Below are 17566 nucleotides of genomic sequence, written 5' to 3' on the forward strand. Positions count from 1 at the left end.
ATACCCCATAGTCACACCCCATCCCACCCCATCCCACCCCACCCCACCCCACCCAACTCTGAGAGGTCTACCTCAGGACTCCTGGGCAGCAGAGTGGTACTGCTAAGGGAACGCACCAGAGGCTCAAGTTACCATTCATTCAGCAGCCCCCAGGCACCCTCCTCAAGCACCCATCCAGGTGGGTGCTTAGGCAGAGCCCAGGCAGCTCCCAAGCAGGAGGCTGATTATCGCCCATTCCTCCAGTCTTCTCTGCCTCCTGATTCATCATGTTTTTTTATTAGCTCTCTTTTCCCTGATAAACCTCTGCAGAAGAAGAGCGCTAGCAAACAGCTGGAACGAGTCCCTTCAGCAGGTGGAGTTTGGCAGGCAGGTTCCCAGATCCAGCCGCCAAATCACTCAAGCTCCCATTTGAATGGGGGAGAAGAAAGATGCCACAGAAAATGGCCTTGGTGTCCCCACTTCCGGGTTTTCAGTCACCAGGAGAACAATCCAGGAAGCTGAGGAAGAGGGGGGTAGCTGGTACCACACCCAAACGAAGCATTTAGGGATCAGATGTCCCTTCTCTGCCAAAGAGATTTTTTTCCCATGTTCGTTTATTTACTTAGTAAAAATGTCCCTTAGTTCAAGCTCCCTTCCTTCCTTTGTTGCTGGTCTATTGTGTTGTCTGTCTGGTGAGGCATTCGACAGGCTTACTTTGGAATCCCCAGTGCTAAGTGGTCTTTCTCTTGCCTTTTTTTCTTTCTTCTTCTTCTTCTTATGTTCTGCATCCACTCCATCTCCTTTGTTTCTTGCAGTACCCAATGTACAGTCAAATACAGAATTTGCCACAAATAGGGGTTTGAGAGATGGCGGCTTGTAGGTTAAGGCTTGATGCTCTTGCAGAGGTCCCAAGTTTAGTTTCCAACACACACACACACACACACACACACACACACACACACAGTCAGCCCCCAGGCACCACTAACTCTAGTTCCAGGGTTTTAGTTTCCAGCTCTGCTGGCATCCATCAGTACCTGCTTCCCGTGCACACAAACACAGACACACATTAGTAAAAATAAAATTAAAAAAATTAATGTATATACACGCCGGTATACCTTGTCACCCATGAGGTTTATTATATTGCAATATTTGTTATTATTTCCTTTGGACTTGTTAAGCCAGGAATGGCTCTGAATTTGGGATCTTCCTGCCTCAGCTTTCCCAAATGCTGGGGTTATAGAAATGTCCCAGTATGCCCGAGTCTATTCTTACTTATGGGGTATTTGCTGAGGGGTGTGTGTGTGTGTGTGTGTGTGTGTGTTGCTTCCCAACACTGTATCTGACTCAGAGTCCCTCAGTACCCGAAGAGATTATTCAGAAAACCCCACAGACACCAAACTCCTCAGCTACTCAGGTCTCCTATAGAAAATTCCAAAGCACGTGACCAGAGCCCACCCACAACCTCCCGCGTGCGTGCACACATCTTTAGATGACTTACATAATGAATACACTGTAAATGCCAAGAAGCTGGTTGTCATCCTGCATTGTCTGGGAAAGCATGATGAGGAAATACGTCTCCATGTTCCGTGCAGACCAGGCATGCCACAGCACAGGCAGGCGGCACGGTAGCCGTTCTCTCTCAGATGTGTTCTGTCTGCAGCTGGTTGGCTGTATGCATGTAAAAGCTGCGGGGATGGGGGCCGGGGCGAGGGGGTGGCGGGCCATTTCAGCAGGGGCAGTATTTCAAGGATTTTTAGGTGCTTGGGAAATGAAGCTTGGTGGCAGAAGGTTTACTTACCATGCACAAAGCCCTGGGCTCCAGCCTCTACAACACAAGAAGACGGAGGTTTTTTAGAGCCGCGGTGAGGGGTTCCACAGAATACACAGAGAGCAGAGCGTGCTGGCTTGGTCAGGGCAGGAAGAGACTCCATATTAGCCCGGAATCATACTCCGGGATGCTGGCTATCCCTCTACTCTGCTGGGCTGAAGCGGCGGTGGCTGTCTGGGAGCAGAGACAGCTCAGTCTCTACCTAGTTGTCCTTAGTCTCTGGGATTCTTTCTCCAGTCGAGGCAGAGCATTCTAAACACCAAGGAGTGTGCGTCAAACCCTCCCCAAATACGCTCATCAACTAATTTGAATTTCTCTTACCTTGATAAATTGAATACCCTATGAACGCTGTTTTATCGGGGGGAGGGGACTTAACTGACCCCCTTCCTCACACATTTGGGATGTTTGTAAAGGGCTCTGGGCTGCAGGAGTTGAGCCCCTGTTTGTCTGAAATCCTCCAGGGATGATTAGCTTCAGAAAGTACACGTGTCCTTTAGGAGAGAGAGCGGCGATTCCTAGAAGGTCGAAGGTGGTGTCTCCATGGACGATCTTAGAATTAGAACATCCGTTTTAACTGCAACTCCGAGGCACGTGAAAAGACAAAAAAGCAAAGGGTGGAGAGTGTGAGATGCATTTCCCGTGGCATTTAATAACCGCATTGAAACACCAGCATCCATCGAACAACATTTACAAACCTCTGTTTCCTTCAAAAATTACACCCCGGCATTTAATTCCCCAAAATAACTCATTTTATACAGCACAACAGTGGAGTGAAATATCTCATCTCGAATATGTGGATGTGAATAGATTTACCACATCTGCATAGAACAGAAATGAATTAATCTAAAAGCTGAGAAACTGCTGTTCTCTTTCGAGAGTTACGGATTATCTTGCCGCTCCCTTCCCGTTTACTTGTTTGTTTTTGTTAAATTACTTTGTGAATTAGGATATGAGAACAGCAGAAACATCGGGCAGGTTTTACTCTACTCGGAATAGGGGAAAGAGGCATAAATAATAATTTGTATTATACATTATTTCATTAAAAATTATATTTACAATTGTGCAGAGACCAGGGAACAGGCCTCCTTCCGCAGTAGGCTGTGCAGGCTAAGCCTTAGAAAACACCGTGTTTCCATTACCACATTCTCCCAACAGAAGTCTGGATATTAAAATGATTCTTGAAGCTGAGTGCAAAGTGCTGAAAACAAATCAGGGTTCAAGTGCATTGCCGGGCTCCCCCCTGGGAGGAGAAATTCATTTGCAGACATGGGGGCAGGATCCCTGGAAAGAGCATGCAGATGTGTTTATCACATCTGAATTCTCACGCAGGGCCATGGGCTCCACACTGGAGGCCTCCCCAAGGCCCAGTTGTTATTTCTGGCCCGGGGCCTTCTGGGTAGACAGAGGCAGCACAGGAAGCAGAGCCCATCTGTGGCTGATGGTTTGGGATAGAGTCCTGGGGCTCACAGCTGGAGAGAGGAAAAACACAAGCACACTCTCCAGGTGCTCAGACCCCACAGCCCAGTTGGGTCTAACTGTGCTGGGTCTTGTGTGGTGGTGGTGATGGTGGTGGTGATGGTGATGGTGGTGGTGGTGCTGGTGGTGGTGGTGATGGTGGTGATGGTGGTGGTGGTGATGGTGGTGGTGGTGGTGGTGGTGGTGGTGGTGGTGGTACTGGTGGTGGTGGTGATGGTGGTGGTGGTGGTAGTGGTGGTGGTGGTGATGGTGGTGGTGGTGGTGGTGGTGGTGGTGATGGTGGTGATGGTGGTGGTGGTGGTACTGGTGGTGGTGGTGATGGTGGTGGTGGTAGTGGTGGTGGTGGTGATGGTGGTGGTGGTGGTGGTGGTAGTGGTGTGGCTCTGGCATGCAAACAAAATTGATGACCCATATAATATAGTGGATACCACCCTTCTTGTCTACAGATCTGTCTCCTCCTAATCGGCCAGAGGAGAGGATTTCTTTGGCTCACAGTCAAGGGAAACCCAAGACGGAGAGCTCGAGGCAAAGAAGAATCCAGGGAGGAACACTGCTAAGTGTCCCTCTCCCTCAGCGTTCTGCTTAGCTCGCTGTTTTACACGGACCAGGACCCCAACCTCAGGATGACCTCATCCACAGTGGGCAAGACCCTCCCTTATCAGTTAGAAATTAAAACAAACAAACAAACAAACAAAACCAATATCAACAGCAAGAAAAACGCCTCACAGTCACAGACACAGCCAAATCCTTCACTTGAGGTTTCCTCTTCCGGTGTGACTTGGGGTTTGTATCAAGTTGAAAGCTGGTGCCTTGGCAAGAAGAATCAAAGACCATGCTTGTGAGGAAGGTGACAAGGTTCCATGTCTGGAGGCAGGACCCTGTCAGGGAGGCCTGTGCATTCACTCCACACCCCGCCTCCTATTTACCCCACTCGTGCGTGTTCCAGACACCAACTCCCGATCAGCTATAAAGATGTATAGACACCCGGGCATGTACCAAAGTGTTGAATCTTTCTCTATCTCCAGAATGGCTTTGCGCAACTATGCTCTGTGGTGTAATTAGCAGGCGCTTTTATCAACAAGTAAATCTATTGAATCCCCAAAGCATTTCACATTTAAAAAAAAAAAATGTGCTTTTCACTTTTGTTTAATTAAGTAGCACAGTTTTTGTGAATCCTATAATGTCAATTATTAGTCAGTTAGGTTGTTGGGAGAACCTCCCTCCAGGTGGGGATGCTCCCTTCAAGGCCCCCGGATTAAGCACAAACCTCAGGCAGACACCTGTTTACCCAGAGAGATCCTTTATTATGCTGGAGGGAAAAACTTAAAGGTGCATGCTTTTTGACTCAGGGAGAAAACCTGCAAGGAACGCCCTTGCAGAGGTAACTGGAAGAAGAGAAGAAGGAGATGCCTGTGTTAGAATGGCATAGGAGTCAGTGGAGTAGTTTGATTGGGTATGTTAATTAGGATGGCCAAAGGGGGCTTCTGATCGCTGGACTTCAATACCGTGATAGCTGGACCTTGGTGGTCAGCCTCCGGAGGAGGAAATGGACAAATAATGGGCTTTGGTGGCTAGACACGGGAGTGTAAGCTAACGGTTTAGCAAGACAGCGGGAGTGGGGTAGAGGGGCAAGGCCTGCCAGAGTCTTGCTGGCCAGAGTTCCTTTATGAGTAGCAACACGTTTGGAAATAAACGTATGAGATCGAAACCCAGCCAGTGAGCAGTGAATTTTCAGCCTGGGCACATATGGCTGCATGTAGGGGACAGGAGGCTATAAAAGACTAATTTATGTTTGGACAACATGGTGCTTACATGGGTATCTAGCATAGGCTGTGATGGTTATCACTGGGTATCCAGAAGGATAGAAGTCAGTACAACATGACTGACACCAGGCATATGGGGGAACCCAGGATGCCTCTTTGGGCTGTGTTTTATGCAAATGTGCCCTGGGTCAAAGGTCAGAAGAGCCTTGGCCTTCACCAGCTGCCTATGTCTGTAACTCTGTATGTTGGTCTACATGTATGTCTTGTGTAGTTCATGTGTGTGGATAACTGATCGGGTACAGGCTGATATCTGTCTGCCTATTGGTTGCATTGTGGGTAGCCTTCACCCAAAGTAAATGATTTCTTACCTGCCTAGAGATTTTTTTTTCAGACTCCCACAACCCTGGTCCTTTTCAGGGACTGGAGTTAGGACCTTGCATTCCGCCACGCATCTTCTAAAAGAGATGTTGGCCTTGTCTATCACCAATTTGGTTACTAGACGGCCAGATAAGTTTCCAGGTCAGACTAGAGATGACCAAGGGGGTATTCAGGCAATAGCCAGACAGGTCTCAAAACATAAGCAGAACCCAAAGTAAAAGGCCTCCTGAGTGACTTTTGACCTTCTGGGAGTGACTTTTGACCTTTTCGAAGGAGTACAGCAGTTTTATGAGGACAGGAATCTGTTTTCCCAGAGTCCTTTGAGGAAGCTTTCCTCTTTGAATGATGTTTCGCATCCACAGACACGGATATGATTTTGCTGCCCCTCCAGTGGAGAAGTGGCCTGCTGTCATGGGCTTAGCCGTGGACTGACTGACTTGGCCAGGGAATGTCTTGTGAACAGGAAGTTGCAAGAGGCTTTGCAGGTGGCGGCTTGTCTTGTTTCCTCTCACTGAGACTCTCTACAATGAAAGGTTCACACCCCAGGTAGCCCCAGTTTCCTTAGCTTAGGCTGGTTTGAGAGACAAACAGGACAGAGCAGTATTATTGTATAGCCTGAAGCCAAGTTGTCACATCTGACCCATAGGTCTGTGGGAGACTCATCTCTGCTGTTCTGAGCCACTGAGGTTGAGGGACCATTTGTATTATTGCTGTACCATGTAAGTCTTGTCGAAGAGGGCTGATTAATACAGAATTGTAGTCATGCACCAAATAATATCCGGGTCAATGACAGATGACATGTATCTCCCTAAGATTATAATGCAGCGGAAAAATTCCCAGTGCCTAGTGACACTGTGCTGTGGTAATTGTCACAGCCCAGCACATTCTTCACATGTCTGTGGTGACATTGGTGTAAACAGACTTCCAGACTGCCAATCAAACGAACTCGTATCAGACACAGCCCCGCACACTGCCCAGTAGGCGGTATTTGATTGATAAGAGCAGGACTCACAGGGCATGAACTGAGAGCGTTGGTGCTTTTTTATGTATCATTTATTTCTTATTTCTGAGTGTGAATGTTTGGGTGCACAGATGTGTGTGCGGGGTGTGCACGCAGTGTTCGTGGAAGCCAAAAGAGGGTGACAGGTCCCCAGGAACTGGTGTTACACGGGACTGTGACTCACTGTGTGGGTGCTGGGAACTAAAACCAGGTCATTTGCAAAAGCAACAAATGCTCTTAAATGCTAACTCCTCTCCGTAGCCTGAACACTATACATTTTTCTCATTATTTTAGAGTTTATTACACACACACATACACAGAGAGAGAGAGAGACAGTCAGACAGACAGACAGACAGACAGACAGGGCTTTTTGTAAAATGATGGACCATGTTAAGTCAAGGGCATCCCCATCTATCTCATGCATATTCTGTTTTATGGTTGTATCATTTTGTCTCACGCATGACAGAGTCTCAGGCTGTTTTGTTCAGTGTAACCTATAAGCAATAGGCTGTGCGCACCCGCAAGCAGATAGCCTAGGTTAGCCAAGTGGTCCACCGTGACCTGCCAGCTTCAGGTCCAGGTGCCAACAAGGTGATGCTCAAAGGCTGGCCAGTTCACCTTTGGATGGGATTAGTACATTTCTCCAGGAGCCAGGCTAATCCCCCCACACGGGTTATTACAAGAAGCCCTTCAGTGCCCTTTGCTGCTCATCTGAACAGATGACTGCCTCCTCCTAGTCCCGTGTACGTGTTCCAGTCATAAAGCCATATTAGAGAGTAGCCAGCAGTAGCTGCTCTCTTTCCAGTATCTACCTGATATATCGGACTTCCCACCCTCCAAAACTGTGAGCTGAAGATTCTCCTACTTTCCCACAAGAACCAGCCTGAGATATTTTGTTACAGCAACGAAAACATTCCCAGTACACTCTCTGGACCCTGCAGCAAGTGAGTTATGGCCCTCTCTCTAATTCCTCAGGGTCATCTCAGCCTGATGCTGAGCCAGTGAAGCGGGGGGGGGGGGGGGGGGGGGCGACGACTGGAGGTGGGGGGCGTGTGTGTAGCATTCATACAGGTCACATGGTCTCCAGGGGGCTTCAAAACATCCAGGAAACTTTTTGCCAGGAGCCAGGCCAGGAATGAGAGGTTTAGGGGGTGGGGTTACTGACAAAGAGTGACCTGTCTTGGAATTGGTAATAAGGTTGAGGAGGGAGTGTGGTTAAAAAAAAAAAGAAGAAAAAGAAAAAAGAAAGAAAGAAAAAAAAAAAAACAATCGGCCAGGCCTCCCCTGTGAAGTCACTTCAAAGCATGTCACCTTCCTCACCACCAGGGCCACTGTCAGAAAAGGCAACTTCATTTAACTAATTAGCAGGCTTTGCCACTTTAAAAACCTGCCTTGGCTTTCTTGGCATGAAACAGCTGCAGAGGCAAAGGGCTGTAGGAACCTATTAAAAATCACAGGCCTGGAAGGAGAGAAGGGCAAAGGGGAAATTTAAAAGGAAGAGAGGGCTTAGGAAGGAACTCTTCCTATGGTGAGCCACAGACCTGCCCCCCCCCCCCCCCCCCCCCCCCGCTTGCTTGCAAGCTCTGCATCCAAGAGGGCGGTGGTTCAGAAGCCTGGGAAGGAACCCCAGACTTCTCCCTTCCCGTAGCATGGGGGCCTCAGCTCTGCTAGCCTGTGTTGCTTCTTGAAGCCTCTCTGACTGGGAAGCAGCTTTGAAGGAATGCTCTCCCGTGGACTGCGACCTGTCATTGCACCCTGTCATCTGTCCGGTAATTAAAATCTGACTGATTTACCAACTGGCACCGGCCACCCTAGCGCAGGACTTAGCTGAACCTCATCTTTCCCAATTTACTTGGTGAAAAGGAGACCGTGGCTCCCCGCCCCCGGGGCTGTCACTCAGCCACTGAGGAAACTGTAAGAAGAGCTCACGGGCCCTCCTCCTCGCCCGCCATCTTTGGTTTGTTTAATTCTAATCTTTATCACCACCCAGCAAATGAGCATAATACAGGCAAGCAAAGGACTTGATTTATGGGGCTGATGTGACTTGCCAGCAAAACTATGGCCAGGTCACACTTGAGGAGGACAAGGGGTTTCCGTGCACGTACAAGCATGGTCCAAGCAAATATCTGCTCATCAAGAATGTAAAAGGGCAAAAGACTATAGGAGAAACATAACAGTCTCCAGGAGTGATTCTCAACCTGTGGGTAGCGACTCCCACAGGGGTCACATGCCAGATCTCCTGCGCACCGGATATATTTACATTAGGATTCATAACAGCAGCAAAGTTACAGCTGCAAATGTAGCAACGAGATAATTTTATCGTCCGGCTTCACCACAACACGAGGAACTGCACTAAAGGGTCACAGCATCAGAAAGGCTGAGAACCACTGTTTTAGAGAAAGGAAGTGCTCCCGGGTCTCCTTTGTCCTAGAAGAAGGATCGGGACTGGCTGTCTAGGAGGCCTTGCGACTCAGACAAATCCAGATGAGACTAAGGGGTACAGTGGTCAGAACATCTCACGGAACACAGCAGACTTGGAATCTGGCCAAGAGAGGGATCAGCAGAGGCCTCAGGGCAAGTGCACCCACAGATGAAACTGACGGGGGATCAGCCCTGCTGACCTTCCGAGGGCTGCCCCATCATTTAACAACGCTGCTACTCCATCTTGTTTCCCATGATCCTCAAGGAAGAGTACCGATTCTAAGTTGCCATGCAACTCAGAGCACCTACATTATCGAAGCTATGTTCTCTGTGATCTCATTACCCATTCCGAGAAGGTCAATATAGCATCCCAAACACGTTCAGTTCCTATATTTTTCAACAGTCCATACACTTTTAAGTATTCGTTTTGGATGGTTTGTTGAAATCCTGCACTCTATCATCCCATTCCCCTCAAAATGTGAGTCATGCCTTCATCCACAGTATCCACAGTGTATATACTACCCACACTGTGGAAGGAAAATAAGTCGAAAAAAGAAGCTATATTCACAGAATGTTAATTATGGTTTATTGTTATGATAGCTTGATTTCATTGTATTATTCTTGTTAACCTCTTGCTGCACCTAACTTCTTCATTAAGCTTTAGCACAGATACAAATCATTGGAAAAACACAGTATGTAATTATGTGAAGTTGGAGGTACCACTGGAGGTGTGAAATGTATTACCTGAAGGCACAGGGGCAACTAGACTCTTAAATCAGTTGTCAACACGAAAGTCAACTAGAAATTTAGATGAAAAGGTTTCTTCAGCCATGAAGCATTGTATCTTTACCAGCTCAACCTTCTTTTGTACGTTGGCGTGAGTTGGAGTGTTCCACCCTGGGTCTGAACACACCGCCAGCCACCTGCATGTCTGTGTCTCCTGCCACCAGAATGCATCTTTCAGGCAGAAGCTGTAACCCTGAAGAGAAGGGATTCAAAGGACAGCTGTTAGCAGAGAGCTTGCACACTTCCCTGAGTATCCCAAAAGACTCTGTCTTCTGCAGGACAAAGTACCCCCACTCACCTGGCCAAGAAAACCTGAAGGACGGAATCCTCCCCACACATAACAGAAAACCCTCCTGCAGGCTTCACTCCTGTACAAGGTGGATCGGGGGTGATAAAACTAGAAGTCAAGTCTGTTTTTCTTCCGAGTGAGTCAATTGGTTAATCAGGGTGGGATTTTCCAACTGGGAGTTAAAAGGGCAAAGGGGGAAACAGTTAATTTTTCAAACCTTCACTGTAAAATACAACTCCCATGTTTCTGGGTTGCATTGGATGAAGCAGTGTCAAGGCCAAACCGAGCATATTTTAAAGTAACAGCAAGTAAATGCCAATTAAGCATTCTTAAAGCCCAGGGATCCTTTTCTTCCTTTTAGTTCAAGGCTATGGTCATAAGACAGAATTCTGATTTATCTATCTATCTATCTCTCTATCTATCTATCTATCTATCTATCTATCTATATATCTATCTACCTACCTACCTACCTACCTACCTATCTAATCTATCATCTATCTATTTCTCTCTATCCATTTCTTTCTTTTTTAAATTTAACTCACATCCCTAGTTTAATGTTCTTTTTTCCCCTGCCACTAAAGACTATATCATCTATAAGAAGTATATCATGTACCCTTGACAAAGAACAGAAACCAGATGATTGATCCCTCAGAAACCGCAGGGGTTTGGAGTAAGACATGAAAGAGCATCTAGAAACTCTTGGGGGAAAGGAACTGGATTAACCTGGGCCTCAGTTATAGCTCTTCCCATGGGCTGGTACATGTGACTTGTCTCTGGCTTTCATTCATGCTCATCTCCTGGATGAAACCTAAGAAACCAGCGGAGGCTCTGGCATTGTGATTAGATAGGGAGAGACTCCAGTGGATAGTTCATGAAAGAGGTGGTCAGGTCCCTAGTAGGCCGATGATAGTGTGAGCCTGTCATCCCAGCTATTGTGGAGGCTGAGGCAGGTATACTGTAAGCCCAGCCTGGACTACTTGGTGACAGCTTACTTAAGTTTTCTTTTGAAAGTGAAGGAGAGGGTTGGGGATACAACAGAGGGAGAACAACAACACTGTAGAATACACAAGGTCGTAGGTTGCACCTCACGCACAACACATCAATCAATGAATTAATAGAAGGTAGCTTTCTCAAATGATTCTGACCACTGCACCTCAGCCACCCATCACCACAGACATTCCCATCCTGTTGTGAAAACAAGTCAAAGAACCCCGCCTTCCAGTGATCAAAGTCAAGATGAGAATAATAAAATAAACACAGAATTAGCAACAACCACCATTCAACTGTGCAGAATTTACTCTTAGAGAGATCTGAGCATAAGTGTACTTATTTTATTTTATAAAACAATGCCTCATAAACCAAACAATAGCCCAGAAATTTCACTACATTTAACTGAGTCATATGTCACAAGTCATTTGAATAGAATAAATGTACTAGTGGACTGTGACTCATGAAGTACGGCTGTACAGCTATTTGTTTGCGGGGGTAACATATAAATTGGATTTTAACATTGGGAACAAAGTTTGATTTGTGTGCAAAGCCTAATACATACATTTCCACGTCTTAAAAATAATTAATAATGATGTTGGGAGTGCAAGTGTGCACCCCTAGACATTGTAGGCTGACAAACTAAGAGTTTAAACTAAGTTAAACTAAGTGTTTAAGGTAAATGAATGATTGTAAGATAACAGCTTAGGAGGGGCTGGAGAGATGGCTCAAAGGTTAAAAACTCTGGCTGCTCTTCTACAGATTCCAGGTTCAATTCCCAGTACCCATGTACTGGCTTTCATCTGTAACTCCACTTCCAGGAGACTGAAGGTACTTATCTGGCCTCTGTGAGCACCAAAGAACATACTGGGTTCACAGACATTCAGGCAAAATATGTGTACACTTATAAAATTTTTTAAATGATTGAAAATGTAAAAAAGAAAGAAAGTACACTAGCCCTGGAGAGGCAGTTCAAGAGTTAAGAGCATCACTGCAGAGTACCCACATTGCAGCTCACAACCACCTGAAATTCCAAGATAGTTTATGCCTTCTTTTGATCTCTGTAGACTCCTATGTGCATACATTGCATATAAACTCATGTATGTGAACAAACAGATAAACATAAAAATATAACTATATAGAAAAAAAAGATGAGAAGCCCTTGAGGTAAAATATTCTGCTCAAGAGACAGGTTATGGGTGACTTTCTAGAAAATTGCAGAAACACCTATTTTTTTGTGGTGGGGCAGGTATACCAGTACTCCCAACACTTATACTTGGTAGACCAGTTCTCCATAGAATCTACTGTGCTTTTCATTTTTCTCAATGAGAACATAATTACATTACATTAATTTAATTTAATTTAATTAATTACATTAATCCTCAAGAACCCTCCTCATGTGTTACCAGTAGTCTTGGTGAATCTGAAAGTTGACATAATTCACTTATACAAGCCAAAAGACAGGACTTGCTCTCTACATGTGGCTTTCAGGAACAAATGGAAATCACTAAAAGGGAACTATTAATCAAGGGTTATGGAAGTTCTGAGAGCAAAGGTTACTGCTGTCTGGGTAGACTATGGAAGACAGGAGATAATTTAGATGGAGTGATCTTCCAGTAAAAGATACCTCCAACCCATCCACACATCTTGAAAAAAAAAAAAAAGGGAACAAAAGAATAAATGCTCTGATTTCATTTCAAAGAGGTATATGCAAGGAGTTGATGGCTTCAGAATTATCTAGCTTATAAGGGATATAAAGTTGGGATTAAATAGATTAAAGCTAGAACTCTCTTTAAAGCCTAGCTCCATGTATGAATATTTCTGTGTTTAAGTTCACTTCCCATGTCAAACACTTACAGATTGTACACACTGGGCGAAGGTACCACCTTCATATGTACAAATCACAAGGATGTGCTCTATAATCCCCTCATCTATCAAAGTCTGTAGGTTTTCACACACCAACTTATGTGAAATGAAACGACATTTTCACACAGCTTAATGTTATGGTTCAGATGTGAAATGCTCCCTATAGACTCATGGTTTTGAACACTTGGACCCCAACCAATGGTGATGCATTGTGAGATGCTGGAATCTAGTTATCCAAGAGGAGCTTGAATAGAAAAAGTGAGTACTGGTGGTGAGCCACATAAGTGCCCTGAAGCCTGCCTGAATACTCTCCTCCTCTTTCTCTTCTTCCCCTTCCTCCTCCCCTCCCTCCTCTTTCTCTTTTTCCTCTTTATTCTTGTCTATCTATCTATCTATCTATCTATCTATCTATCTATCTATCTATGTAGCTATCATCCATCCATTTATCCATCCACCCACCCATCTAATCTATCTATCTATCTATCTATCTATCTATCTATCTATCTATCTATCTATCTATGTAGCTATCATCCATCCATTTATCCATCCACCCACCCATCTAATCTATCTATCTATCTATCTATCTATCTATCTATCTATCTATCTATCTATCATCTATATTCTACTTCTGATCCTTTTAGATGGAATGAGCTCACACTGCTCCTTACTGAGTCACCCTGACAGCTTCACCATGATAGAATGCAGTGTAACCCCTAACCACGAGCCCAGAGAAATTCTTCACCCCATAAACTGGTTAGATCAGGTATTTGGTCACAGTGTTGAGGAAGTCACTAAAACCCAGAGGAACAACCTCCTTCACATATTGAGTCAACTCTACCCCATTATAACGCCTAATGCAAAGCAATGTTATGGTGACATCGTGGCATTAAAAGAACAGAACTACATGCTCAACACAGACACATGCTTTTCCACCACATAATCTTAATAGGAAGTCAGTGAACTTGTAGAGCTCAATCACAGTTTGTCCAATGAGAAGGAAAGACGTTGAGTCATGGGAAGAGTGTGGGTGGGAGAGGCTCTCCAGGGTCCTTTAAACACAGATCCAGGCCTACAGGTCTCTCCTTAGAAAATAAGCCTCAACCCTTAGAGTACCTCCAGTGTGAGTTTGGGCTAAAGCCAGGTCGTAACATGTTTGCTGAGTCAGCACTGTCACTTCCACAAACTGCCACACAATACACACGCCCTTCTTTATTTAATTTGCCAAAAGGAAAGACCTCCATCAGAAGAGCTGTGATTCCAAACAATGTGTTCCCATGTTGTTACATGGTACACTGTGTCCAAATTGCTGGCATGGCCTTATCTAGCCCCACACTGAATTTCTTTAGAAGCATTTAGAACCAAGAAGTGAAGTGTTGCAGGTCATAATCTGGCTTTTCCTTGGATGTCTAATAAAATTGCATGTGTTGCCCAGAATGAGTTCCAGAGCCTCTGTGTACCCTTGGGGCAGCCTCCCCTAAGATGAAGGGACTGGGGGGGTGGGTAAAAGGAGGGAGGAGAGGCAATCAGCAAAGGCAGAAGCAAAAGGGTTAGTAATGGGGGAGGCAGCCTGGCTGAGCTGACTGTCCCAGCATCCCTGATCTCTTCAGAGAGATAGAAGCAGATGCCAGACGCAACTCTGAAACCCTGGATAGCCAGAGACTCCCACATGTGATGCCCCTGTCCCCTGCCTTTTGCCCACCTGAGGGTCAGGCCCTTGCATCTAATTGGACAGCTGCGATGGTGAATGTGGCCTGTCCTGCCAGCCGCCTCATCGGGCACAGTGACAGCTGTATCACTTCTCTGACGTGAGTGGGTGCTGAGGAGCGCTGACACACGCTCAACTTCCCTCTAATATCCTTCAACCAACCTGACAGTTGTCCAGCAGACGCTAGGCAGCTAGGCAGCCCGGCCGCCCACCCACACTGAGGCATTGTGGGACAGCCTCCTAAGGAAAACAGTCAGGAGGGACTTCAAATGAGGCTGTTGTTTCTCCCAGCAAAGCAGCTTGGGAGGAAGTAAATCCTGGCATGATGAATAACAGGGAAACTGCAGACGACCATAGACAGCATCCAGCACAGGGACACTCCATCTTTCTTTGAGAATAAATGGGTGTTCTGACCCCATGTGGGATGTGGGTTCTGGTCTCTGGCATTATTCTGACACAATTCCACGCGGAAAAAGATCTTCCTAACACTGTGCCAAGTTCAGAACTCTCAAACTGTAAGCAGAAATGTCCATTTGTCCTGAAGACAGATGGAGTCCGATGGTTTTAACTTGCTTCCAAAGTACCACTGCTACCACTGCCCTGACACAGCCTCCTTCTCTGGACATGTTCTCTTCTGACAAAAAGAACAATAGTGGGGTAAGGCATGGCAATACGTGCTTTTAATCCCAGCATATGCCGAGGCAGGAGGATGGACGGTTCAAAGACAGTATGGTATACATAGTGTGCTCCAGGAAAGCCTGGGCTGCTAGCAAGACCTCACCCCAAGAAGACGAAAAAATAAGCTCCTTTGAGATCCGGGAAGTATGAATACCATTTAAAGCTCTCAGTATTTGTCTTAGTCGGGGTTTCTATTCCTGCATAAAACATCATAACCAAGAAGCAAGTTGGGTTGGAAAGGGTTTATTCAGCTTACACTTCCACATTGCTGTTCATCAGCAGAGGAAGTCAGGACTGGAACTCAAGCAGGTCAGGAAGCAGGAGCTGATGCAGAGGCCATGGAGGGATGTCACTTACTGACTTGCTTCCCCTGGCTTGCTCAGCCTGCTTTCTTATAGAACCCAGGTCTACCAGCCCAGGGATGGCACCACCCACAATGGGCTGGGCCGGGGATGGCTCCACCCACAATGAGCTCCACCCTCCCCCCTTGATCTCTAGTTGAGAAAATGCCTTACAGCTGGGTCTCATGGAGGCATTTCCTCACTGGAGGCTCCTTTCTCTGTGATAACTCCAGCCTGTGTCAAGTTGACACAAAACCAGCCAGTACAGTATTCAAAACTGAGGTTGAAGCCAAGCACCTTGTACTGTCACCCTTTGCTCTGCCTCTGAAGGAAATGTTCCTCCTTAAAATGAGATGGCTAGGTTGTGTTCTGTGGAGGGTTTCAGTCAGCCATTCAGAGGAAACCAGCTAAGCTTGAGATTGAACTTTGCCACGCTGGCCTCCGTGTCAAATCCTGCTCATCTGCGAAAGTGTGTCCCCAATCCTTGTCTCTGCTTTGGCTACTTTGATATCACTTCGCGATGAAAACAAACACTCAGATAAAAGCCCAGAACGTCTCAAGAAAGTTTCAACACTTCAAAGACATGCAAAGCAGAATAGCATCCCAAGCAAAGCTGTGATTGGCCCAGCTCAATCATGTGTCCCTTGCTGAACCAATGAAATCTAGCCAGGGTTTTTGCCGTGAGGTTATCGTTTGACTGTGTCCAGAAATACGGTGGCTGAGAAGAGTGGCTTCTAGAGTTTCCAGAACACCGAAGAACTACGTGACTGCTCTCCGCTCCACCTCGATGGACTGTTTGCCTGAAGCAACTATCAGATTCCAAAGAAGTCACCCTTGGGAAGTTGGTGTCCACGTCAAAATCACAACCTTCCCACCAAAGTCTGATTTATAAACAAGCTGTGAGGTTCTTGAAGCACACCGTATTTAAATTAATTCATCTACCTGGAGGTGAAAATGGTAGCTTCCCTTAAGTACCAAGTTTGTGTCCTATTCATTTTCCACATGGAGAAAGCATATTAAAAGTTGAACACATCCTTGCTGGGGTTCCCCACTACCCAAAGGTTCAGCCTCCCTGGGCATATGCCCATAGCATATTTAATTGATTATTAGACACATCAGTTGGTTCTATCTGCCGTCAGCAACAACAGAGATTAAAAGATTCTCAGAGAATGCCTTTAACGTTTCTGTGCACGGGACAGTCCTCTACAGCCTGTAGCAGGCTACAGGACAATTTGGAGCGGTTTGCATTGTCTGTGATGTGTCATGGGACAGTCCCAGGATCAGACTGATGGTTGTGTGTGAGGGCATTCCTATTGTTAATGCGAGCTCCAGCCCGCCCTGTTCCCCTTGTGTCCCCAGCCCGCTGCCCTTGCTGGATCTGTCGGCATCTCTCCATTTCTTCACCTGTCTACCTCCTTCCGCCTCCCCCAGCTAGCCTGCTCTCCCACAGTCCCTGGACACCAGCTCTGACAGTGTCTCCTGTCAGTCATCTTTCAAGGCTGGGCCTTCTCTTCACTCTCCCGACCCTGGACCCACAGACATTTCCTAGTGACAGCTTTGTGATTCCTCGGCGCCTTGCCACCGTGGTATTCTGAGAAGACAGTTCCAACGGGGCCTCTCTGTGTGAGTGGTCTGGAGAAAGAATCCAGCCCAGTCACCTGTCACTCAGCGGGACCCTGCCACCTTCATCTTCACCTCCGTGGTCTTCCCTGGTTTGAATTTGGGGTTGTAACTCCTGTTACCCTCCCCTCCCCTCCTCTCCCTTCCTTTCTCTACACAGCACATTCACAGGAGACTGTTCATTCCCTTCCTGGCTTGAATGCAAATCATGCACAAAAGAAGCCTTGCCTTCTCTGTATATTCTTTTAATCTGTTTACCATTGCTATCACAAAATAAATGCCAGTTGGCTGTTTACTTTTCTACCTACTGTTTTAGGGTTATCTGCCTATCTAGATCAGGCTAGCCCAGGACACACAATATGGGGTTATCTGCCTATCTAGACCAGGCTAGCCCAGGACATACAATATGGTCACAATATTGTCTACAAACTTCTGATTCTCCTTCCTTG

Source organism: Micromys minutus, assembly GCF_963924665.1.
Source record: "Micromys minutus genome assembly, chromosome: 32".
Classification (NCBI taxonomy): domain Eukaryota; kingdom Metazoa; phylum Chordata; class Mammalia; order Rodentia; family Muridae; genus Micromys; species Micromys minutus.